This window comes from Equus caballus, chromosome 15 (assembly GCF_041296265.1).
Source record: "Equus caballus isolate H_3958 breed thoroughbred chromosome 15, TB-T2T, whole genome shotgun sequence".
Taxonomy (NCBI): Eukaryota; Metazoa; Chordata; class Mammalia; order Perissodactyla; family Equidae; genus Equus; species Equus caballus.
Window position 1 is genome coordinate 20,374,530 of NC_091698.1, and position 26,708 is coordinate 20,401,237.

At 43.7% G+C, this 26,708-nt stretch overlaps 2 long non-coding RNA genes across 2 annotated transcripts in view; one reads left to right on the forward strand and one right to left on the reverse strand.

The window, feature by feature from the left end:
* LOC138917803 (uncharacterized) overlaps positions 1–18,743 on the forward strand; it is a 77,541-nt gene extending 58,798 nt beyond the window's left edge. The window contains exon 6 of the long non-coding RNA XR_011426240.1: positions 18,184–18,743. This is a non-coding gene — a long non-coding RNA (uncharacterized lncRNA). The remainder of the gene's footprint in view (positions 1–18,183) is intronic.
* On the reverse strand, positions 14,028–18,212 carry LOC138917802 (uncharacterized). The gene is made up of 2 exons (XR_011426239.1): positions 15,410–18,212; positions 14,028–14,667 (listed from the first exon to the last, which is right to left on the reverse strand). It is a non-coding gene; the product is annotated as an uncharacterized lncRNA (long non-coding RNA).
* Positions 18,744–26,708: the final 7,965 nt, after the last annotated feature.

A 26,708-nucleotide genomic window follows, 5' to 3' on the forward strand; every position in this document is an offset into this window, starting at 1 on the left:
TGGATATATGAGCCTGGAGCACAGGCGAGAGCTCTAGAGACATCAACAGAGAGATTTAAATGCACACGATCAGATTTCCTCACTAATGGGAATGAATGACAGAAGAAAGAGCAGAGAACTCAGGACTAAGGCCCAAGGGCCTTTAGCGTTGGAAGGCTGTATGGAAGAGAAGGACCACGGGCGGGTTGGCTAAGGGAAATCTTCATGTCTTCATTCATGCTATTCCCTGGGTCTGGAATGCCCTTGTCCCCTTTCTTTGCCTGGTAAAATCCCATTCCTCTTTGAAGACCCAATTACAACGTCACCACTTTTGAGGGCCTTTTCTGACTCCGCTGGCCCCATCCCTGCCACAGCAGAATCGGCTGCTCCCTCTCTGTCCTCCTATTGCTCTTTGCTCACAGGCTCCCTGGGTCCCGACAACACTGTGTTCCAGGCGGGTGTTGACTTTTCCATGTCCCGCTCTTCCAGGCAGGTACCATGGCTTTATTTATTCTTATAACTGAGTGTAGTGCCAGTACCCAGCAAACCATAGATATTTGTTGAGTGAGTGAATAAGTGGAAGAATTGTCTACATAGTATGAATTAAAGTAATCCCTGTCAACACCTGGTGGATTCGGGCTACCTGAAGAGATTGAGTAATTTAGGTTAGAAAGAGTGAACTGGACTCCTCAGACCAGATCTTTGAGAACTAAGTTGCCCACAGAACCATCCACAGGATGTTACTTATAAGAAAGCTCAGTGGGTATCTGTTGAATGTTCACCACTGAGCCATTGATCTCATCTAAGAGCACTGAGGTTTCTTGTGGAAGTCACCGAAGATGCACGAGAGAGTCTTGAGTGTCAGGGAGTCAGGTGTGCCGACCTCGAGCAGAAATCCAGATTCTAGAATGTAAAGATGAAGAAGGTTGTGAGGAGAGGGGGTCCTTTCTGGGTGCTGTCTCCATGCGCTCTCAGGTTGCTGCTGCTCCCTGCACTTTCTTTCTTTTTTTTTTTTTTTTTAACAAATTTATTTCTGCAAGTATTTCGTGAGGAAGACTGGCCCTGAGCTGACATCTGTTGCCAATCTTCCTCTTTTTTTCCCTCCCCAAAGCTCCCCAGTACATAGCTGTATATCCTAGTTGTACGTTCTTCTGGATCTTCTATGTGGGATGCCCCCTCAGCATGGCTTGATGAGCTGTGCTAGGTCTGTGCCCAGGATCCGAACCAGTGAACCCTGGGCCACCAGAGTAGAACGCACGAACTCAGCCACCCTGCCACGGGGCTGGCCCTCTCCCCGCACTTTCTGCAAAGCTGGGGTGCCAGTAGTCTGGCCCTAGCCATCCCACCGACACAGGCATTAGGGGCAGGAGTGGACCTGCCTGGCCACAAGAGTGTGTATGCACACCCCCGGTGACGTGACCGTCTCTGGAGCCCATGCCTCCAGGCTGGTTTTCCTTGTTGTCACTACGGCATGGCGCAGAGGCCCTGGTTCTCCAGTCAGCCTTCAATCACTGACTCCCACAGAGGGGTCATCTTGCTCTTTCGTTTTCATCACAAGCAAGGAGATTGCTTCACCGACTCTCTTACAAATCTGCCCTGCAAGTAAAGAAACAACAAAAAAATAACTTTATCAGCAATGGTTAGTTTAGTCCGCGTGTCAGTGAGAGTCTTGTCTAAGGGCACTTTCAGAGCTGGGTAACCGAGCAGAGCTTGAGAGGCGTCTTTGCAAAGATGTAGGGGAAGTTTAGGAAAAGCAGTAAGGGATGGTGCAGGATCTGCTGCTAAGGGCAGGAGCTTTACCACACCTGAACGTGAATGCGGACGACGGGAGGGAGCGCTTGCCCAGGGGTGTGTGTGTGTGTGTGTCTGTGAGAGAGAGAGAGTGAGAGAGAGACAGGGTCAGTGGGCTCATCGAAAGTATGAATGTGAGTGGGCTGAAGGGAGTGAGCTATCTGATGGGAGTAGTGGTCTTTTGTAGAAGACGGTGACTTAGCAGGGACAATGTTGAGGGAATAAATGCCCTTCCTTCCTTTTTTACCCTCCCTCTGGCCTCCTGGACTCCACACTCTCATGTCCATCCCCTAAAGGGTTTGGTTCCACCAAACAGTGCCACAGTACCTTTCTATCCTGTGGCTTTATGTTTCGGGAGCCTCGATTCATTGCAGGCTTCCCCCATTCCTACATGCATCTCCTTCTTTAGGTCACGCTGGGCCTGGGCCCTGGAAAGTAAGGCCATTCCTTAAGTGCAGAATCACCACGCAGGTTCAAAGTAAAATCTACACCAGTCTAGAGCCACTTCCTCATCTTCGCTGGGCCTCCCTGTCCTCTTTTCTAAGTAACTCTGTTAACCCCTACCTTGGCCTGGGTTCGTTTCCCGGCCAGAGAACCACACCACCCATCTGTCTGTTATACTGTGGCAGCTATGTGTTGCTGTGACACTGAAAGCTCTGCCACTAGTATTTCAAATACCAGCAGGGACACTCATGGTGGACAGGTTTCAGTGGAGATGACTAAGACAGACTAGGAAGAAGGACCCGGCCCCCCACTTCCAAAAAATTGGCCATGAAAACCCTATGAATAGCAGCAGAGTATTGTCTGATATGGGGCTGGAAGGGGAGAGGATGGCGCAAAAAGACCTGGCAGGGTTCTGCTCTGCTGTCCACAGGGTCCTCAGAAGTCAGAATCCATGACACGGCAGGAGTCCCTATGTCCCCGATCATGAGCCCTTTTGTCTCTTTCAAGACATCTTGATAATGCGTCCAGCATTTAGTCTTTTTTATTTATTTATTTTTATTTTTTCCTTTTTCTCCCCAAAGCCCTCTGGTACATAGTTGTGTATTCGTCGTTGTGGGTCCTTCTAGTTGTGGCATGTGGGACGCTGCCTCAGCGTGGTTTGATGAGCAGTGCCATGTCCGCGCCCAGGACGCGAACCAACGAAACACTGGGCCGCCTGCAGCGGAGCGTGCGAACTTAACCACTCAGCCACGGGGCCAGCCCAGCATTTAGTCTTTGGATTGGTTTGTCCCAGGGCCTGTAGTGTCTGTTTTTATGCTTCATCTATGTTTCTCAACCCTGAAATCTGGCACTGTCTCAGGCCAAGTTCTAGTTCCCGCTCCCACCTTCTTTTCCCCATTTTTACATTCCTGCCCACTGTTCTTTCCTGGTTGGTTTCTTTCTCTTCACTTGGGCTAGTTCTCTAGTATTCCCCTCCCCAGACAAGGATGAATTTTAATATTTTTACACACCCTCCATCCAGCCTGACTCTTAAAGAGTGAGACCTCTTAATAGCATTTTGGAGGATGAAGAATTCTCTGAAGAACTTTCAGTTTCATTCTATTTTCCCAACTACACAATTTTATATCAAATCTAAGATGAGAAGATGTTTTATATAAGTTAGACACAAGATTTTGTACATATAGCATATTTCTGGCATTTAAAAATATCTTTTAGGAGGAATTACATTATTTTATGTTCTGAAAGAAACTATTTTTCAAATGAGGAAGATATTGTGCATGTTAAATTACCTTTGACAGTGTCTTAAAAGCCATGGGTGGGAAGTCACAATTTTAGGAAGTCGTTTAACACTTTCCTGAGGTGCAACTGAATTCAGTGCTTCCTCCGTTCATACATGTTACTACCTTCCAAAGAGATTACAAGATGGTTCCACATTAAACAGGAAACCAGACTCAAGAAAGATCATGACGTCATGGGCTGGTACCATTTCCCAGCACAGAAATCAGAGCTGACATCTTTTAACTAGAAATTATGTATGGCCCATTCCTGGAAATCTCTGTGTAAAATTTCACTGGTATTTTGCACAATGCTTTATACAGAGTGTATACACAAGTGTTGACTAACAATGCAAGTTTACATGTTCAAATTCTATTCACCACCTCTAAGGCGGACTTCTGTCTTGGCACTGTTTCACACTGGTATACCCATCACCATCACCACCATGGTCATTCCTGACCTCCTGTACTAGTTAGGATGACTTATATTGCAACAGAAACTCAAATTCAAAGTAGCTATAAATAACAAATATTTTATCTCAGAGCAGGAGATTCCTTAGAATGATGGGCTCCAGAGTTGGTTGAATCAGCAGATTAATAGTGTTATCAAGGATCCAAGTGCTCGCCATCTCTTCTCAGTGTAGCAGCGAGGCTGGTAGCAAGTGACAGCAGCCATTCCAGGTGCCAATCCAGATATGACATTGTTTAGAGGAAAGAAGAGCTACTGTCTCTTCCTATGGCTCTAGCTGAGGAGGAAGGACCTTTCCCAGAAGCTTCTCAGGAGGCTTCCTTCCCCTCGCGATTCATCCATGAGGGTTGGGTCATAAGCCTATTCCCAAGTCAGTTGCTAGCATGGTTTTTTTGGTGCTTCTGAGGTTGGATAAATTTTGGGGGATCACCGTGGCCTACCACACATTTGTATGGTGACTTCGGCTTACCAGATGCTTTGTGCATCCATCCACCAACATTTCTGTCATGTAGGTAAGGCAGGTATTATTACTGCCATTTTATATACAAGATGATGGAGGCTTGTAGAATAATACCATGTTTTTAAGAAATGTGTTTTTGCAAGAAACGGTAGAAATAGAACATCACTATTTCAAAACCCCAAATAAAAGATTGAATCTAGCCAATGATCACTAATGGCAATTAAATCATGGTGAATAGCTGATGGGGAACATTATAATAAACAGATCAGTCTGACAATGTCTGAAGCTATTAATCAACATTAATATCACATAAAAGAGAGGCAGCCCAATATTAAGACTTCCTCATGGGCTATAATGGGAAGTACATAACACAAAGCTGGATCTCGTTCAGCCTGTAAATCTAACTACCAGCGTATGGGAGATACAGGGGCCAGAGGAGCACAGTAAAGACACCGTGGGAATGCAATGAAAAGTCAGAATTTGGGAAATTTTACAGAGCAAACAACCTGGTTTCTTCAACAGATAAATTTCAGGGAAAGAAAAGAGGAAGAGGAAACCTACAGATTAAAAAAGACTTAAGAGATGTCTCAGCTAAATGCAGTTGGCACCTTGTTTTGATTCTGATTTGAACAAACTGCTTTAATAAAAAATTATGAGAACATGTGGAAAATTTTAATGGTGATTGGGGGTTTGATAATATAAAGAGATTTTTGTTGCATATTATAGCATCTTTTAGAGATAGATGCTAAAATATCTATGGATGAAATTATACAATATCTGAGATTTGCTTTTGAATAATCTAGTGCAGGTCGGGGGTGATGAGTGATTAGGGTTCAAATGTTTGGCCTTTTTGTAGCTAATCCTTGAAGCTGGGTGATGGGTACATGGGGGCTCATTGCATTACTTTTTTCTACTTTTGTATATATTAGAATATTTTCATAATAAAAAGTAAAATTTAAAAAGAGAAAAGAAATATTCTCCTATAAATAGTCTTCTACCTTTTGCCAGCAAGACAGATGCAGTGCAAGTTTGTTTGTTGTTCAAAAATCGCATTCACGAATCTGACTTTGTGAACTGACTGGCCTGGAAGCGTGTAGCCCTCTAATAATTGTTCTTTGTGTGAATTACTTGGTTGATATGTAGATTCCATCATTTTTACCCCTCCTTTCATTCATAGATTCGTTCATTTTTTAAATAAATACTTTTTGAGTCTCTCCTATGTTCCAAGTAAGTACTAACCACGGGGCATACAGTAATGAGCTAAATGGGCAAGTGCTGAGCCCTCTTAAAATCCCCAGTCCCAAACCTAAAGCCATGGGTGAGTGAAGAGGGTGTCACACGGTCCAGTGTAGTGTCGGGAAGTTCAGGTTCCACCACTCTCTTGAAAGAACCCCATGATTTGTCTTCCTACCCATGGCCCCATCTCAGCTCAGATACCAGATGGAAATTAACTATCAGACCTGAGCTCGCCAAAGTCACATGTCTATTGAGGATTAACCTGTGGTAATACAAAAATTTCCTTTTATAATACGTCCCGAAACAGATATTTTCCTGTTCATTTCCCCGCACTAGAGGCTGAAGGTTAATTCCTATAACATAAGAAAAGTTGTAACTTTTGCTAAAAGTTGGATCACATGCTAATGTGCCAGATAGTTTTAACAATTTGATCACAATAAGACCTGGCACTTCAACTACTGTCTTGTATCTGGTGAAAAGAGAATAGAACGGATGTAAGAATCCAGGGTTTTCTGTTAATAAAATGAGAAAAAACCAAACAAAATTAAAATGCCAAGCTCTATAACCTTGCTTATTATTGTTATGTTGGTGAGAATGGTGATTAATGTTCCACGTCCAGTGTCACACACATATTGAAGCCTTTACTACAAGATTAAGTAGGTTTTATATATATGTTTTTCTAGACTAGAAACTATAATAGCTTTTTTTTCTAGAGTACATGGTTTCTCTCTGCTCTGTTTCTCTCCCCATGTGGCCACTTCTCTCTCCCCAGATGGAGTGATCTGTCAGAAAGTTTAGGCAGGAAACCCTTGTGAATTTGCAGGAAAAGGATGTTCAGCTCCAGGAACCATAGGAGAGAAGGGGGTCAAAGGTGATGAAATTGAAGGGAATCCATCAATAGCAAGAGATTAAACATTCAACCTATTGCTCTTCCACTTTCCTCCCTTTCCTGTCCCCAAATGTCCAAAGCCCATGGTCCCGGTTCATGGGCCTTTCTGCAACCTAAGGTTTGAGATATACGTGCAAGTGTCCCAGGGCAGCAGATTTAATGGGTAAAATGACTCTTGGAATATTTTCCTGCTTAAACAGTTATGAGCCTTCTGACAGGTATCTAGTGAACATGCCTGAGGATGACTTTGGATCTCAGAGGCGTGCTAATGACCCTGCTGGTTTGTCACCCACCTGGGCACATTGCACTCCAGGAGTTTTCACCACTGTGCGGGCGTAACGTACTTTTATTCTTAGTCACATGTGGTGTAGTTTAAGCTTATATTTGGCTATTTGGCTAGAAAGAAAAGCATCAGGGACGTTGATGTTACAAAGCAGTTATTAACAAGAAGCATAAAATGACAATGAGTCTGCAAATTCCTCTTAAGATTATCTGCATTGATCTGCAGAATGTCTTGTATTGCGCACAGCCGTGTCACCAGCACTTCAAAATTCAGTGTTAAAAAGACACAAACACATCCAATTTAGTTTTTAATGTACTGGGAATTAAAAATGTAAAACTATTTATACACCCAATGTGTTATTTGCAAAGTTTTCACAAATATTACTGTGAAATGTTCTCCCTTGTCTTGTCATTGAGAAAACAATGCAACAATTATAAAAATAAGCCAGTTAATTTTTAAAGGACAATATGTGAGATTTCTAAACATTGGGCCATCAAATAGATTTATTAGTACCTTTGACACAGTAATGAGTGGTTAAATTGCAACCTGAATTTTAATATACATTCAGTCTCCAAAGATGAAACAATATATCATTTTAAAATTAATTCATCAAAAAAATATGCTTTTTCTTGAATTGTTACTTTAAAGTGAATGAAACATCTATGTCATTTCTATCTTGGTAAAATTAAGATGTAATATATCTTAGAGATAATAATATTTAAAGATTGTAAAGTATGAAGCCAAAGATATGATTTTAATAACATTGATACAAAAATATTTTGAAGTGAAAAAAATCACAAAACAGTGAAATTATTTGGAAAAACTTCTAAGAGGATATAAGGGATTATATATTATGATTAAAAGAGTTTGCAATAAAAAAGAAAAAGGCAAGAACCACTGCTTGGTAAGATCTTCACCAAATGCCCCCTCCTTGAATGTCCTTGTGCCACCCTTCCAGGTCTTGCCTTTGGGTCTGAAGATCTCTGAGGACGGCCTGCATGCCACAGCCGGTCGATTGATGCCAGTGATTCACAGCTGCTCCTTGGAGCTGGCCTTCTGGTCTTCTCAATGGCTGAGCAGACAACCCATCCTCCTCAGAGATCCGGGAAGGATGTAGGGTGCACGTGGGGGCTGGAGGGTTTTGCTCGGCTTTTCGGGGAGTGTGCTTTGTGCCCTGATAAGCCAAAAGGTCAAGCAGGGACGTCAAGCTGCAAAATGGAATCAAGAAGGACTTTCTCTGCTGGTTAAAAGTACCTCCCCAAATGAGTAGGGGTGACATACCTCTTTCAAAATGAATAAAGTGACACTAGTGAAAAAACTGGGGCAATCTGAATGAAGTCTATAGTTTAGTTACCAGGACCATACTAACTTTAATGTCTTAGTTTTGACAAATATGCCATAGTAATGTGAGATGTTAACATTCAGGGAGGGGACGGCCGGTGGCGCAGTGGTTAAGTTGACATGTTCCGCTTTGGCATCCTGGGGTTCGCCAGTTCGGATCCCAGGTGTGGACATGGCACCTCTTGGCAAGCCACACTGTGGTAGGCGTCCCACATATAAAGTGGAGGAAGATGGGCTCGGATGTTAGCTCAGCACCAGTCTTCCTCAGCAAAAAAAGGGGAGGAATGGCAGCAGATGTTAGCTCAGGGCTAATCTTCCTCAAAAAAAAACCCAAAAAAACACCATTCAGGGAAGGCAGGTGAAGGGTATACAGGGCTCTCTGTAGGACCTTTCTGTAAATTTAAAATTATTTTAAATTAAAAGGTTAATGAATTAAAGTGCTGCAAAGATCCCTTTTACAAGGAGGGCTAGAGGAGTTTGGCGAAGAGGTTCAATGCCACATGAGAATGCCTGTTTGCCCAGCTCAAATACAGCGCCTAGCCTGATGAATATTTTGTAAAGAAGGGCCTTGAAAAACGCATTTCAGACGCTGAGCGAACACAGTTTACTCTTCCGGAACGTTCTCTGTCCTGTGGTCAGTCCGTGTGTCCTATTGGAGCCTGTTTGCACCCGGACCTGCGGAGGCCCAGCCCTGCCCCATCTCCTTTATATCCTAATAACGCCCCCTTTCTGGCCACCCATTGAATCAGGTCCCTCTGCATTTCACACTTGGATTAACTCAATCATGCAAATTATGTCAACCTGAAAAGAAATCAGGCTGTGGGCAAATAAGAAATGCTAATAAAACTGAAAATACGGCTCACAGCCACGATGCTCCCTTATGACGCTGTGCCCGCAGTCCTTAGATTTGCATGCTCTGGCCGAGTGAGAAAGGGAGAGTTAAGCAGGTTTGAGTTATAACATAAACACAAACCACAGGGTTAATTAGATTCCCAAATCTTGATTCACCTCTTTCGGTGGAATGAACTCGTTCCAACAGGATTAGCAGGATAAAGTTTCCCAAGCAAAGCATTCCTTGAAATACGCTTGTTTGTCTTTATCAAGCGGAGATTTCCGCAGATACTTTGCAGGTTTCCTAATATTCCTTCCTGTGTAAACACCATGCCATCTTGGCCCCAGGCCTCTGTGCTGCCGGTCCCTCTACTTGCAGGCCCTCTCATAGACACGTCTGTCGCACTTGCCAGATCCTAATTGTTGGCTTCCAGGGCCCAGTGAAAATAAAACCTCTTAACCCAGAAGGGTTTCCCGATGGCTGTCAATGGAGGGGCTCCCTCTCTGTTCTGAACTCTGTCCTGTTTGGCTGGCTCTTAGCGTGTGTCACGAACATCTATTTTACATCATACTCTTTTGTGTACAAGAAGCTCCTTTCTGCCTGGAATGGAGGTTCCCTGATGGAGAAGCCATGTCATCTGTGTATCTCCAGTCAGATCTGGCATCATGCTTTACACCTACCATTGCGGGTGTTCGGTAACTCTCTTCGGAAGAATTTACTTGGAGTTAGGTGGCAGATGAAGAAAGGACCACAGTGGTAGATGTTGTCAGAGCTTCTAACTTCTATCTCAGACCTGCTCCATGCTCAGACAATTTGGTTTCAATTCTCCATTGGCAGAGAATATTCGGCAAAGAAAGGGACCCACCGTGTATGTTTCTAAACAAAACCCAAATTTAAAAAGAACCAGGAATTCACAAGGAGGCGCTGGGCCCTCCTGGAAAGCCTCGAGGGTGTGACTCCAGCTAATCCTTACCTCCTAGGGAGTGAACCCAAATGTGTAGCAGGTGCTGGGTTTGCTCGCCCGCTCCCTCCTGAATTCTCACTCTGCTCGGCACTGGTCTCCCTTCAGGGGCTTCGCTTACTTTGCTTTAAAGCTATTGCCTTAAGATTGCCTACACAGAAAACTTCCTGTATCCGCGAACATGGATTGGATTTAAGTTTATTGAATGCAGAAACTACATTTAAAACTTCTCTGTATCATTCACAGCGCCGAGCCCAGAATAGAGTTCAAAATTATTAGTTTAATAATCGCCCCCAACCAGTAGAGTGAGTTGACCTAGCAGGACCTGTCTCCCACCTCACTCTTCATCCTCCTCACACGCTCCTGATGTGTGGCTTGAGGACGCAGCGTAGGGGGAGCACAGCTTAGAGCGAACAGTGCTGTCCGTAATAACGATGATGATGGGGCCGATAATAATACTTTCCAGAACAACTTGTACTGAGTGCTTCCTGTGGGCCAGGTGCTGTGTTTACGTGATTTACACTCATTATCTCATTTAACCCTTCGGCCATCCTCCGGGGTAGATGCTAAATCATTGTCCTTACACGCCTTTTACACACAAGGAATCAGGGGCCTTGGGAGATTCGTGAATGTGACCTCAGAGCCCAAGCTCCAAGTCAGCAGGAGAAGCAGCATTTCTCCCAGCTCTGTGGTTTTTCTCAGCCCAAGGGTGCAGCAGGCACAGGGTGAAGGCTTGGAAAAACCATTGTCTTATAAATGCCCATTGTTCCCTACAGAGGCACTGGAATACTGCTGGTCCTTTCTCATGGCTTGGTGTAAACAGCCTGAGTTGACCAGAGTCTGGTCTCCATCTCCAGGGAGGAGGCCTGGGCATTATTGAACAGAGGCCTACACTTCAGTTAGCGTACACAGATATGAGGCGCCCGCACAGTTCCCCGGAGGATCTGTCTCCGAGAGCTGGGCTTATCATAAAAGAGCCATAATATTAGACTTTATTCCACATTCATCTTTACCTTTCTGCTTCTCCTGGAGAAAGCTCTATGACAAATATTGGTAATAAAATTCTTCACCATAGTCACTTTTATCTTAAACCAACTCACTTACATTTAATGTCCAAAGTAGGTGGGTTAAGAATAACCTCCTCTTCTCTCCCCTTCAAGGTGATTGGCATCTCTTTTTCCATTCAAAATTAGAGAAAGCACCGAGGCTCGGCTGTGCTCGACTTCCAGGGGCTTGTTGGAACTCCACGCACATCCCCCTGACAGATACAACAGGGATTAATGAGCCATGACCAGAAGTTTGATTTTTCTGTCAAGTGCTCCCATCCGTTTTTAATAAACAGAAGAACAACATAAACTCCATTGCCTGCTCTCTACAGCTGAAACCGAGCCCGTTGCTCCTGGTACCACGAGTGTGGAGCTGAGTTATGATTCTAAACGACTGACAAATGCTTTTACGAGCCCCTTTGGTCGGCTACTCTGGCGACTGGCTTTGCTCTCCCGGTTCCATCTCTTTGGCTCCATTCAATCTGGGCCGCTCAGCGCTTTGCCAGGGGAAACCGTCAAGTGTAATATCACATTTACAACTAAATGGCTTCAATTTACTGTCACTGGTGTAAAAATGCCAAAATACCCACTGTTTTCCCTTTAAGCCACGCTGTGTGCCCTTTTGCAGAAGGCTGTCTCCTGCAAGGAGTAGACGTGAAGCCAAGGTACAGAGGACGTACCAAGCAGATGGTGAGAACCAGGTACCATCGCGGAGCGAGGCCCGACATCATGGCACCCGTCCTCTGCTTTGATGAAGCTGTATCTCGCTTCCATGAACTATCTCTCCTTACCAAAATACTCACTACCAGAATGTGCTTTGTCCGCATTCACCGAAAAATTGCGTTGCTCCAAAAGGGAGCTGTTCATATTGTAAAAATGATTAGAAATAAGAATGTACTTCTTTTTTCTTTTTGGTTTGGCAAAACCAAGTAGGATTGATGTGGGGCATTTACTTCTTTATTCCCTGAGATAGTTGCTGAGAAGGCCGGCTGCCTTAAACCCAACTGACCACAGGATGTCACCAGTGTTCCATGAGAATTCCCCGGAAAGGGCATTTACCTGGTAATGCAAAACTTGCTTCTTAAAGAAAGGTCAGCTCACAGATATGTGGTCACACCTAGAATTTCAAATGAAATCTGGTTTTGCAGAGGCAGCCTCAGCTTCATCATGTCAAATCAAAGCAGATCTGAGCCCAAGTTGTCCTTGAAGAAGATGTGCCACCTACGAGTAAAGCCACTAAACTTAACAGCGCAGAGCTGCTATTTAATTGCCCCTGAAGAGAAGTCACCCTGAGGTGGAGTTAATAACCAATACCAGATCTTATTTTTTTCACTGTAATTTCCTTTGAAAGCTTCATGCTCAAGCAATGTGGTGACCAATAGCTGACGAAATTGTGTGCTGTTCAAATGGACTGGGATACTTAGCAAAGCCCAAGGTGAGAGTCTAAAAGAGCCCAGAAGAGAAAAGTGTGAAAGGGACCCGAATAGACATCTACCCATACTGAGGTAGGACATTTAACAATAGAAATTAAACCCGGAGCCCAATCTCTCGCACTGTGGCAGGGTGACATGGCCATGGTGCCAAAGGTGATCAGGGTAAGGTGTTCAAGGGGCCCAGGTGTCAGTTTTCTGACAAAATATTTTAAGCTCGTGTGGGTAAGTTTTGAATAGAAAGCACTAGGAAATACGTTGGTTACCAGAGACTCAAGCTTGATGTCCTCTCTTCTAATCAGGGGGTCACATTTTTTCCTTTTCTAGGGCACATTTATATCCACAGGTGGTACCTTGCAAGCCTAACACCGCCGATCCCCCGGGTTTCCATAAAGCCCAGGCCGAGCCAACATTTAGTGAGCGGGGTCGGTGCCTGGACCGCTAACCAGAGGTCGGGCCTCCATGATCCCGGGGAGTCAGAGGTCTGCGAGCTGCGTGGGCCTCGGCGTCCTCTGGTCTGTTTCACTCGTGGCTCTGAGACAGCACTCACCACAGTCCAGACCCATCTAGCACGGGCTCTGGGTGTCGATGTGGGCCCCGGCCCCTCAGAGAACGGCTTTCGGGGCGCACTGTACACAGCGAACACTTGGTGCGCTGAGAGGGGTTGCGGGGGCCTCGTCTGCTGCGGTGGGAACCGGTGCGCGCGCTGCGCCTGAGTGCGACTCGCCCGGTTTACAGTTAGTGGGTGGACCAGCCCCGGGGCTGGCTTGTCTCGTAGTCCAGTGTTCTTTCCGCTAACACACCCTGCCTCCCGCAAATGTCTGGATTTGTTAAAAAAAAAAAAAAAAAAAAAAAGACAAGCTGATAGATAATTACTCTCACCACAAAGGAATTTGCTGCTCTAAGAAAGGATCCGCTGTGAGGGTCCTTTAAATAGGAAGTGCCCTTGTGTCTCAGAAGTAAGATTGGCCTCATGGAAATTGAATTTACAAATCATTAAAACTCACCTATTTTGTAAAGTGAAAGGGAGCATGCGAGGATTCAGAACATCCCAAGTGGGTTAAATACTCGCAACCCAGGAGGGCAAGGAAGGTGTGCCTGGCAAGAAAGCGCAGAAGGGCCACCACTCAGGGATCTGACGTGAGCTTTGTGCTCAGCTAACATTGTGCTGAGGGCCCCACACGCACGATGCCTCTAAATCCTCATCTCAACTTCGTGAAGGAACAAAGACGATTATCCCCATTTCCCAGGTCAGGACACTGAGGCACGGCAAGGTTAGGTAAATTGGTTGAGGTCATATCCCTCACTGATCCCAACCACTATGAGCTTCACAAGAAAACAGGGACATTAGCTTGAATCCGAACTTGAAATCAAAAAATAAAAACGACAGGGTCCAGCCTGTGTTCGGTTCCCAGGTGCAGACCTACACCACTTGTCGGTGGCCATGCTGTGGCAGCAACCCATATACAAAATAGAGGAAGACTGGCACAAACATTAGCTTGGGGCAAATCTTTCTCAGCAAAAAAATAAAGAAAAATAAAAAATAACAGCTAGATGTTCACTGACTCAAAAATAGAGAAAACATATTGACCTTCTGGTTTTGAAACTGTTTAATAACTGGAAACTAGTTTCAGACTTGCATTTGGCAGTTTTGTGGACTCAGTCGAGAAGAATACAAAGCTTATTTTTGAAAGACGGCTGCTGCATTTTCAAGGCAATGCCATCAGTCTGACATGGGAGAAAAAGATATGAAGGAGGTGTGATTTAAACGTTTATAACTAATTTATGTATTAAGTGACATATAAAGAAAATCCATATAGTTTTGACAATCATAGAGTGTTAAAAACATCTCTTTTTAGGGATTGGGAAAAGTATTCAGGTCATTATTTGTTCAACTCAACCATTTAATTACTTGAATGTCTTTTTCGAAATACCCTACGACGGTCTCAGAGGATGTATGTGAGTGCTCCATGCCATGCCTCCTCTATAATAATAATAAGCGAAAAGTAAATACATTTGATGTTTAAATAGCTTTCCTCTTTTCTCCGGCCGCCCGGGCCTTCATTTCGTGTAATTAATCCGTTTGTTGCTGGTCCGCACCATCTCTTTGCCAGGCTTTGGGGTGCTTAGGTTTCCTGGAATGCAACAACACACTCCATGCAGTTTGATACTGGATTGTGTGGCTGCAGGTGGGTCTGCTTGCAGTCGTTCTGGAAAAGTTCTTCCTCATACCTGGGTGTGATAAGAGATTTGATAAGGTATTAGTGGCTTCTGTCTCTTTTAAGCGTCCACAGTGTATTACTTTCTGCACTGGGTTCACCAGCTTAGAGAAAGCAAACGAATTAGAAAAATCACAAAGCACAGTGCAAGGCACCCCACCAGACATTTGGCTCCTTTCTGCAGTGACCTGCCGCCGTGTTGGGTGACACCTTCTGTAACTGAATCTGTAAGTCTGGTGACTTGCTTGGCTTCCATGTTGTTGTTAGTGCACAGAGCGGCTACCACTCAGTAAGTCCTTCCCGTCTGCCTTCAGCTGTGTGTGTGTGTGTGTGTGTGCGCGCGTGCGCGCGCGTGTCCACATTTCCTCCAGGGCCACCCTCCCCTCAGAGCGTTCCCTGACTGTCCCTGGTAGAAGTGTGAGTCTGGGGCTTGGGTGGAGGATGAGGGGAGTGAAGGCAGGGGCGACTGCCTGCCTTTGATGCCTTTTCCAGTGCGATGCTCTGACTAATGAGCAGAGGCCACTAATGAAGAGGGAGCTGGGTCTCTCCTTTTCCAGAGACTGAGCCTATTACCCTCTTGGTCCCACTAGCCTCCGGGCACCCAGCCTGCTTCCCGAATGGATGACTTCTGGCTCACTGTGCCCTCCCAGTCCTGGTGCCAGTGGCCGTGAATAACCTTGCTTTTGTGTGTATTTATTTTATTTTGAGTTTCTCCACCCTGGTTCTTTCCACCTCCAAACCCCACCCCCGCTCACCGGCCCCATGTGGTGATGTTTCTTGAAATGTTAGATTCTTTCTTCCTCCGTCCCCCCTCCGGTTCTGGAAGCATTTTGTTTCTGTACTGCTTTGTGAAGCTGGTGCCGAGTCCAGATCCTTGGGGCTTTAAAGTTGAATTAATTATTAAACAGGAAGGGAGCAGTGCTTTCAGCAGGCGCCAAGTAACTATGCTTAAACTGCAACCTGGCACTGTTTTTCCCACCCTTGTGCTGTGGTTTGCTGAAGGCAACTGGAGATTTTTATTCTAGTTTTAATCAAGCATTTCTGTAAGTTTTCAGAAAGTTAAGATTTGGCAGTGAAGGGCTGGGAAGTCAGTCTTCATCACCTCCTGACCATTTTAGGCAAAAAAAAAAAAATTAAAAAAAAAAACAGAAGGATTTTCTCAGTTCATAAATCAGTCTGAAATTGCCCACTCTCGGCTGTTCACTTTTCCTAAGAAGGCGGTGGGCTTTCTCTCAAATAATGTATGTGTAATATATTTATATCGATTAGTTCCCACTTGTAGAGAACAGTACATTTCAAATAAAACTATCATAACATTGACTTTATTGCATTGTGACTGTTATATTCATTGCTTTAATTTAGGGGCTAAGTTGATGATATCAAATCCTGCACTGAAAAATACTAATGAAGACACATGGCAGAATTTCTTAATTTCCTGAGTCTAGGCGTTGGTACTTTTCAGAAATTCACAACTCATCGGAGTTGCCTAGGCCCCTTGTCCCAGACAAGGGGCATGGATGTTCTCTCAGAGCTACATGGAGGAGGCAGTGCCAGAGTCTTCTAGAGAAACCTAAGCCCATATCAAAAGTATCAAAGCAATAGCCTGAAAGGGCCACTGCCCCCGTGCCCAGCTCCCCGTTTGATTTCCAGGGACTTCGAGCGTGTGGCGGCCTTTCTCAGTCTCAGCTGACTGGCTTTCCACAGGAAGCTTGATAGGAAGTGTGCTCAGCTCCATTAAGTCTGACCCTGTGGCTGAACGGTGGTGCCGGCTGGCGAGGTGGGAGGGAGGAAGATGTCTCTGGGTGCAGCTGGGTGCGTAGGCAGGAGCTTGAAGCATCCTCAAGAGGAAAGAGAAGAAAGATTTGGTTAAAAATTTAGATTCATGCGTATAAATTTGGAACAGGGCAAAAAACAGTAAGCCCAGCGCACACGGCCCTCCTGTACGCCTCCCAGCCAGCTGGGATGAGGGGTGCGAACACTTGAGGACCAAGTCCTTTACGGGCCTTCTCGCCCCTTGAAACACGTTCAGAAACCTTCACCGTACACATCCTTTATATTCTTAGAACTTTGGAAAATGAGAGATGTTCTGTGAGCCTTGCTATCCAAATATTATTTTTAAACGCCTATTTTCCCTTTAGAGATAAAAAATATATGTATTTGGGCTGACAGTTTTTATTTTCAAAAATATTTTTAAAAAATATGTCTATATGTATATTATCTACATCTTGACTGTATGATTTCCGTCAGCCAATACATTTAATTAAAATAAGCAAAAAAGGGCAGTCCAATGGCTTATTTTAAAAGATTAGAAGCTAGATCAATTTACACTTCTAAGAATTTAACTAAATTTAAGATTTCAACAACCTCTCCTGTATTGTCCCTGAACTGCCACTTTTTCCAGGGACTGAGTATTTTTCCCCGTGTCCCCTCCGACCTCCGTGCTGAGGTCGTCGTGGGGCTCTCGCTCTCAAGGTGTCGCGTCTGGTCATATTAATTAGGATTCTGTAGTGGCCACGCTGTAGTAGTTATGCTGTTAACTAGAGTAAACAATTTAAAACTCAGATTAAAAATGACATATTCCTCACCAACCCATATTTGGAAAATATGTTTATTAAATGGACAACTCGTGTACCATTTCGATCTGTTCTTGGTGTCCCATTTTCTTTCCAGAATATATATTATGAGCTGGTTTTAAAATTAAGTGATCAGATTTCTGGTCATTGTCTAAACAAAGACCCTGGTCCTTTTTGTTTGAAACTCAGTTGATAGCCTCATCCCTCAGCCATGGAGAGTCTGCAAATAGAAAAATTTCAAAAATACTTTATTTAAAATAAGCTCCCAGGAGCTGCCTCCGTCTTCTGTGTTTAGATATTAGAGCACACTGGAGAAGTGCTTTCACTTAGCTGGAAAATAAACTGAGCCAATAAGAATAACAACACTGTAAACAAAAAAATGAGAAGAGGACAGAGAATCTCAAAACACGCATGCATGGCTTTTCCAACACCTTTTATTTTCTAGCTTTAAGGATAACTCGGAAAATATCGTGTACACCCACCTATAGTTTCCTGAAGACTTTCTCCCCTGACCGCTAAAAAGAAATAGTTAGGAAATGTGTGTTTCTGTCTGATTTGTGTCAGATATGTTCCCAAAGAATAACGATGGCTTCTTGTCGTGATGAGGAATATTTACTTAATAAGTTGTCGCCTGAACAGTTGTCACCCTTCCTTACTTGACATTCCGAACCGCCAGTGCCAGGCCGTGCGGGCTCTCTGCTGGGTGAGAGGCTCCGATCCTGGGGGGAGTCCAGCCGCCTGCCCAGACGACGGCGTCTCTGCAGGTGGATGGGCTGCAGCCCTAGGCAAGCCTGTCCCTGCCTTGCCCAAAGGTCTCGGAGCCCTTCTGCAGCCCAGATGGTTCCAATTTGAGGCCTACACTCAGCGCTGGAGCTGTATTGAGTTTCTTCCCTGAAACCAACAAAACCTGCTTCAGCATTTTGCTTGGATTAAAATATTTGTCCCTTTTTTCACAGGGCAGAAGGAGGACTCCCGAAGCCTCCGAAGGAAGGAAATCATTACAGGGCCGGCAGAAGTGGGGCATGTGCTGCAGCTGCTCGTGGTTTAAGAGGAAGAAACACGGGACCTCAAACCTGGAACACAACTCTTTCAAAATGCTTGTGAGCCGCCCAAGAAAAACATCCTCCGAGGCTTATCTAATAACCGTGGTCTCTAATCGTCTCAATGTGTGCTCAGCTTCCCTTCGGAGTTTGCACCTACTTCCCAGAGCTAACGAGATGCTGAGACTGAACACAGAGAAATTTAATGAAGGGGATTTAATAGTTTGTGTTAAAGCTAATATGGTCCATTAGGAGCTGTCTTTTTTATAAACAATGAAGATATGTTACCTTCTCCTTTGGTGTAAAGTCACCCCACGCAGGACCTGTAAACATTCAGTAATGATCTGTGGAACATGCATGACAGACAATTAAGGTGCCACTTCAAAAGTCTGTTTTCCTCACATATTTGGTTTCTCGCTGAATAAACTCACAAAGATCATACATGTGTAAGCATATGCTTACATTATAAAAAATAACATGCGTGTGCATGTCATTAAAAAAAATCAAAGGCCGGGTTTCTATAAGCCTAGGAGATATCAGAAGTGATTAAATTAGGAGCACAGTTTCTATAGTAAAGCCTATATTATTTTAGACTATAATTTCAGACCGTAATAATAGAACAACCACTATTTTGTGGTAGTTTAGAGAACATAAATTTGATAGTTCACAATGCCATTAAACGCGCAATAACAAACTTTAAAAGCTATTAATTAAAAAGTTTCTATAAAATCTATTTATTATAAAAATAGCGTGTTCTGCTATGATTTGGGTATTTTTTGGACTTTAGTTTTTAATTGCAGCGGGCACCAGGCAGACAAGCCTTGAAGAGCTGGACACTTTCTGACACAAACTGAACGTACTTGAGAACATGAAATCCACTTGACTCTCTCTGACTTTGTAAATAGAATTTTCTCCCTTGCTCTCCCTTTTCTTTTAAAGACAAATAACTCCTTTTTATAGGTTTTACATTTGGCAGAATTTGATGAACAATTCTGACACCCCTCCCCCCAACAATTCCTTCTGCGTATAGAGAGAAAGGAGGGGAGAGAGGTCCGGATTAAAATTATTCTCGTTATTCACAGACTTGAAAGCTCCAGTGACGAGTTTTGAGAAGTAGCCTCAGGCAGAACTTGCTATCAATGAAGGCCAGGAACAAAAACATTTAAAAGCACATTACAAATCCCTCCTAACAAAGCAAAATCAAATCACTGATCGATCAGTGCAGCTGGCTTTAAATTGTTTCCGTAAAAAGGCTTTAAAAACTTTTTTTGAATCATCGGCTGGAGGCTGAACCTTTTATGCTTTGGAGCAAGCTCCTTCTGGAAAAGTCTTTCGCATCTCTTCCAGGGAGGCCTCTCTTGGGACCAGCCGGAATTGCTCTCTTCTTGCTTGCACGGGCCCCGTGGCTGGAAAAGGCTGGCAACGTGGTTTCCAAGAAAGGGCGTGTTCTTTGATGTATGTCAAGAGTGCTAAGATAGTTTAGCTGCTAGTCCCAAAAGCACAGTTGGATTCCCCACGGTCATCTATGAGCTATTTGTGAAATGCCCAAACTAGGGTGGCTATTATTGCTATAAGATCAACTGGGAAGCTAAAGAAAATCTTCACCAAAAAAAGACCCCAGACTCTAGGTCACTTAAGCCAAAAAATGTGCTGAGTAGAGTGTGGCTTGCCGCCTAGATGGGAGCCATGTGGAGGACTCGGAGGCGCACCTCCCGGCATCATACTTGACTCAGATACCCGGCTCTTTCGGTGACTGAATTCAAACGGGGATTTTAAGAACAAGGGGAGAGAGAACAGAAAGAAAACCAGCGAGCAAGTGGTGTTCAATTTATGCACATATGTTCCAAATGGCACAGAGATAAGCAAAAGGGGTTCTGGTACATTTTTTAATGATTTCATTATCACCAGACAAGAATTGAAAGATTGTCCAGATGCTATTGGAAAGATTGAAAAATCTGATTAAATTAAAAAAAGAAGTAACAGCATGAATGATTCCTTGACCCTGTAAACAACCCGGCCCAGCCCAGCGAGACCTCTGAAGTTGGGCCTATTTACAAACCAGCTAATAAAAAAGAAAAGTTGACGGGCCGGCCCAGTGGTGCAGCGATTATGTTTGCTCCCTCTGCTTCAGTGGCCAGGGATTCGCCGGTTTGGATCCTGGGTGTGGACACGGCACCACTTGTCAAGCCATGCTGTGGCAGGCGTCCCACATGTAAAGTAGAGGAAGATGGGCATGGATATTAGCTGAGGGCCAATCTTCCTTAGCAAAAAGAGGAGGATTGGCAGCGGATGTTAGCTCAGGGCTAAGCTTCCTCAAAAAAAAAAAAAAAGAAAGAAAGAAAGAAAAGTTGAGATTAGGTAGAAAAATTTCCTCTTGGCCGGCTCTCTGTTGCTCTCTGTGAGCATCATTTGACTGGGGCGGATTGTAATTTTAGCACAAGGATAAGTGGGGCAAGAAGGCTTTGCTCAGAGGACCCCTCCAGGCTGAGCAGTGGGTGGACGGCTGCCCGGCTAGAGTCCCTCAGACAGCCCGTCACAGACACAAGCATGTGTGGAGGACGGGAAGCAGCCATCCCAAGACCCAGTGCTTGGTCACAGACCTGCTCCTTGCCTCCTCCCACATTGAAGCCACTGTGCTGCAGCGTATCCTACACTACTGCCAAGTGTCCTGGCCACTCTCCTCTGAAGATTGCTGTCTTTCCTGAGGGCTCCTCTATGCGCACGTGGAGATGATGTGCTGCCTAGAAGAGGGAATTATTGTCTCTTTACGGATGTATGTGTCGTCTAAGTAGATCGTAAGCTTCCTGAAGGCGAAGGCTATAAAGTCTTTATATTCCTGCTCGGGGCTGTGATGTCCCTCAGAAAAAATTGGTCTACTGCTGGATGTTTGATAACAGAGCTGAAAATAGATGCCAAGTTGCCATGCCCAGGAAAGGCACACGAAGGTTACAGTCTTATCTAAGGACTCAAAGCCTGCTTAGTGATATGACTTTTGCAAGCATCACTCGAAGCAGCCTCTACCTAGGGGATAAAAGCAGCAAAACGCCTCTTCAGAAAAGACAGCATCACTTTCACAGCACCGCAGTTCCCCTCGTGCCTTCCTCCAGAAATCCACTGAGTGTGAGAACTTCAACGACTCCATCCACTGAGCCAGGCAAGGCTGGCTGCCAGCCGCCCTTGTACTCCGTTGGTGAAGACCTTCCATTATCTGGCAAAAGTAGTAACCCTCTCATTTTGCTGAGAGTATTTGAGTTGCGCATGCTGAATGGAGCATTCGCATCTGCTCTTGGTATGACAGTTACTTTCAGCTGCTCAGCCTTTATTTTCTCTGCATGACAAGTGCTAAAGGACACACTTCTTTCATGGCCAAAGTGTTAACTAACCTACCTTGCAACCTCAAGAAAATTTCTCCAGCAATGGCATTGTTTCCTAACGTTGTAAATAATCTCTCGCCACAAAATTTTGCATCAACACAATAAAAGTCAATATGGATATCTCAGTTTTACAGTTGAAAATTTTTATTGGATACTTGTAAATTAGATTCTCAAATTTCTAACAACATCCATTTATGTTTTTGCTTATAAATCTTTAATTTTTACGAAAGGGACCTATTGCTCATCTGTTTAGTCACTGCAGAATTACTCCTTTAAATGGAAATGGAAACAAACACAATAGATAGAGGTGTGTTTAAGCTAAGGGTTGATCACTCGGCTGCCCTGCAACTCAAAACTTTTGCCTTTGCTCTTGGTATGACTTGAAGGGGGAGTCTCGCGTCCATTAACTATCTGGGTTCATTGATGTGTCGCTGAGGTTCTTTTTGCACGTAGGACGAGTCGCATTGTAAAGAGGCAAATTAGTCTCTTTAGTTCACAAACTACTTACTGAGTCCCTAATAAGTGCAAATACAAGTGACAGAAAAGCTACACATAAAGCACATTCGTTGGGTACGTGGTCATGTTCAGCTTTTCTTGGTCACGTAAATAATTGGAAACAGAGTCCATGCTGGGTTCACTGTTCCCCTCAATGGTTTGCTGTGTGATTGATTGATGGGTTGATTGATTTACTTACTTATTTTTTAAAGATTGGCACCTGAGCTAACAACTGTTGCCAATCTTCTTTTTTACTTTTCTTCTTTTCTTCTCCCCAAAGACCCCCAGGACATAGTTGTGTATTCTAGCTGTGAGTGCCTCTGGCTGTGCTGGGTGGGATGCCGCCTCAGCATGGCTTGATGAGTGGGGCCCTGTCCGCGCCCAGGATCCGAACTGGTGAAACCCTGGGCCGCCGGAAGTGGAGCATGGAAACCCAAGCACCCGGCCACAGGGCCTGCCTCTGCTGTGTGTTTAAAGGCAGAGTCGCCCTCAGATTACTGAAGTCTTAGACAATACACTGACACTCACTAATAGGAGAATGAAAATTTAAAATGTAAATTAGTGCTTGGGGTTTTTTTTCTATATTATGTCACATAACTGCTTATTTTCTGCTAGATTGACGTGCTTTGAGATCCTGTAGGCAGAGGGTGAACACGTAATATTACAGTACATGTTATTCTTATAAATCTTCGGTTTAGGTGACTGGTTTAAATTGATTTAAGCAAGAAATATGTAAAGTGAGAGTAATCACGATGTGAACACAGGCGAGAGCCATAATTCCCTACGGCCCGTTGGAGAAATTCTACCTGACTTTAAAAGTCCCTCCTTCTTCTGTCATTTATCCTCGAGGAATTAACCGCCTTGCTCTTCACCAGTCCTGTGTAGACAGCACGTTCTCACGAGCTCCAACTTCCTTTTGCTCTTGACTTGCTGGTTCTGCTCTGGAAACCTCTTTTTGTGTCTTTCAGTTGCCCTGGAGACTCCACAACCTGTAACCTTTTACCTCTTCTAAAAACAACTTTTTAAGGTTTTAACTTAAGTAAATACTCTGGTAAAGTACCGGTAATCATTGGTTAAATAACCCTTGTGAAACAAAAATTGTTTAATCAGACTTCGGCCCCCCTTTATTTGGTGACAAGCAAAGTTATTCATTTCACTATGTTTCTAGAAGCTCTCCAGATTAACTCCGATGTAAATCGGGTCCCTCCACTTTCAGAGGTCCTCTTGGTCCTTAAATATTTGACTCTCCAGTTTTCACCATATTCTTCTGCTTACATGGAACCAGAGCTGTGTACGTACGTGCTTGCGTGCATGTGTTCATGTATGCACTTTATTTTGTGGATTATGAGTTCCTTCAGAAGGACAGGAATATCTCCTTTATCATGATCATCTTCTTCTTTTTATTTTCATCTTGAGTTCTATTCTCAGTGAATATCTGTGATGACAGGAGTCCTTCAATAAATGTTAAATTACTGGTAGCTTTTTTAGGCAAAATTCCTATGACTTCAATAAAACCCTTCCTGGGAAAGAAAGATAGGCTAGAGTGTGCAAAGCAGTGTAGTTCTGGACTGGTTAGCTCTATCATGTGCACATTTAAGTAATCAGAAAGCTGAATAAAGGAGAATTAATGAAGAAAGTGAGTAGATTTAAATGTAAATTTTGTTCAATCTTTCTGATTTTGAATAGATTTTGAAATGGATAACAGCATAGTTTGTCATCAGATGACGTAGTCTCAAGTTTAATTGAAGCATTTTTTTTGCATGTTCTGTGAAGGTTATTCAGCCAATGTTTACCACAGATACCATTTGATTCCTTTATTTTTTTTATAAGTATGAGTAGGATTTAGAATTTCATTTTTCATTTAAAACTCCCTTGTCTAGGAATTGGACTATCACACCTAAAAAAACAAGTTAGAAAAAAAAGAAAGAGCATCACCATTTGTCTTACATTCAAGGAAACTTATTTTATTCAGGAAATAAAGAATTTTCTGCATGCATGCATGAGAGATCAGAAAAGAAAATAGTGGAGTTGTCCACAAGGAGGAGGTGGAGCTAATGTGTTTCCATCAGATGTCCTGGGAAGGCTTTTGATTTTGCGTTTTGAAGTTCACTCAGATATACAAAGACCCAGTGGAGAGTAAATAGTGTACTGGGATTTGTGATCCAGGCGACAGTTTTAGTGTCTAACTTGGGAGGAAAGAAACCTACAAATTCTGAATGAAGTCAGGGCTCCTATTAATCCACTAAGAGATTTCTGTAGGGGAATTTCTACAAGCTTCAGCTCATTATAATGAGGTAGCAAATACAGTTCTACAGGGACCCCTAGTAAAATTCTCGATTAACTAGTAACAAACCCAGCTCATTGTACATTAGATGCCGTTGTATTTACCTAGTAGTCAGCAAAAGAAAAAACAATGTACTATTATTTTCCTAAGTGAAAGCAAATGAATTAAAATCTAAACCATCCAAATTGTGCCTTAAAAAGGCACACTTTGATAGAAAGTAACAGTGGGAACTGCCTAGTTTGTTGCCTGAATTAAATACAAATTTACACACCCAAATGACTAAAATAATGAAAGTGATAGATTAGTGTATTGATGCATAATCACTGTCTATAATGCAAAACTTATGAGCAGCCTGATTTTGAGAACAATTACTTGTAATTAAAGCTGTGCTGGTTACCAAAAAAAAAAAAAAAAAAAAAAAACACAGAGAAGTCCTTTGTGTATAACATCAATTAATTACTTTTTTTTTTCAGTGAGAATAGCTCTTAAATATCTGTGCTGCTATTTATATCTGGCCACATTCAGGAGTGATATGAAATATGTATGGCTTAGCAGCACTCTTAGAATCCGATCTGTGACTCACTCTTTCCAGTCAGTTTTCCTTAAAGACATTCAAAAAATAATAACATCCATAAAACTCTAATGTAAGAAGACTATTAAGATTCCTGTTGTCTTCATAATTAATAAAAACAAATACCTAGACCCAGCAAGACAGTTTGTAAATCAATTTCTGTAGCTATTTTCCTCCACCTGAAGAGTGGTTAAATTATAAATACAGTGACGTTCAGGTGTAGCATATTCTTTTCCTTATGAGGACCCAAAATATGATTGTATTTTATTGAGCCTCACAACAGTCCTGTGGTTCTGTGTCAATCTAAAATAAAAGATGATGGTGATTGGCACCTGTGACATCCAGGTCTTCTTCCTTGCCTTTTGGTAACATGTAGTGTCAGTCAGCTGTCGGGGGCTGCTTAAGAGGCTCTGCCACTGGTGTCCAGCTGCCTTCCAGATGGCCAAGGGTCCCACCTCTTGCCTGCTCATCCACTGTCACCGTTTTGGATTTCCTTCTAGAACTGCCCTTATGGAAAGACTATGTGCAATTACATCACTCATTTTCCCCCTCTACCTTAGTTACAGAGCAAGTTCTGGACTTTCTAGGACAGCCTTTCTTTCAGATGAGTTCATTATTTGTTGTATAATCAACAGCAACTGAATTCCTTTCCTGTTGTAGAACTTTCTGTGAGTGAATACATGCTCAGATCAGGTAACTAAATCAGTTGTGGGGTTCCATGCCGAGATTTTAAGTTCAAGAAAGAAAGTCATAGTAGGAAACACAACGAAATAAATGAAAATGTGGACTTTATTTGGACAGTAGTGTTTTTCTTATTTTTTCTATTTGTCCAAGATGTCTGTGACATTTCTGGAATGAGTAGTGATCTATTGTGTTTAACAATGCAAGATGGGAGGTCAAACTGCGCAGGTGCAACTCCTGGCTTCATCCTTTAATGCCATAAGACTTTAAGAGACTTATCTTCTCCAAGGTCTCCATGGATCCTATCTGAAAATCTATAATAATATCTACTCCATAAGGCTGTTTTGAAATGATGTATATAAAGAAGGTTTGGAGGGGGCTTTAAGATGGCGGCATAGGAAGACCCTGAACTCACCTCCTCCCAGGGTTACACCGAATCTACACCTACATAGAGAGTAATTCCTCCTGAAAAAGAACTGAGGGCTAATTGAACAGTCTCTGCACAACAAACCATAGGGGGACCACACAGAGATGGGGTAGGGGAGAGGAGACATGGTATCAACGGGAACCCCACCCCTGCCACAGTGACCTGCAGCAGGGAGGGACATCACCAAGTGGCTTGCATACAGTCTTCCCTGCCCTGGAGCATGGCAAAAAATAGTCATTTAAAGGGCATCTAGACTATATGGGAAGGAAATCCATTTACTAACTGTAGCGTGTCTGCCAAATGGCTGGGGAATGGCTGGAACTCTCTCTGGGGTTGTAGGTCACCAGCGGGCACCAATTTTTGCATTCCTTCTCCACCTTAATAGCGTGGGTGGGAGCAGAGACAAGACACTGGCATGCTAAGGCCACACCAGTACACCCTGAGCCCTGGCCCATACCACCTCCAGCCGTTCCTCCAAGGTTGCCCCAGCACAGCACATCCTGGGCCTCCTTGCCCATGCCCGCTCTAGCTCCATCCATCCCACTGAGGCACCCCCAACTCAATGTGCCCTGGTACCCCGTCAGCCTGCACTGCTCCAGCCGGCCTGTC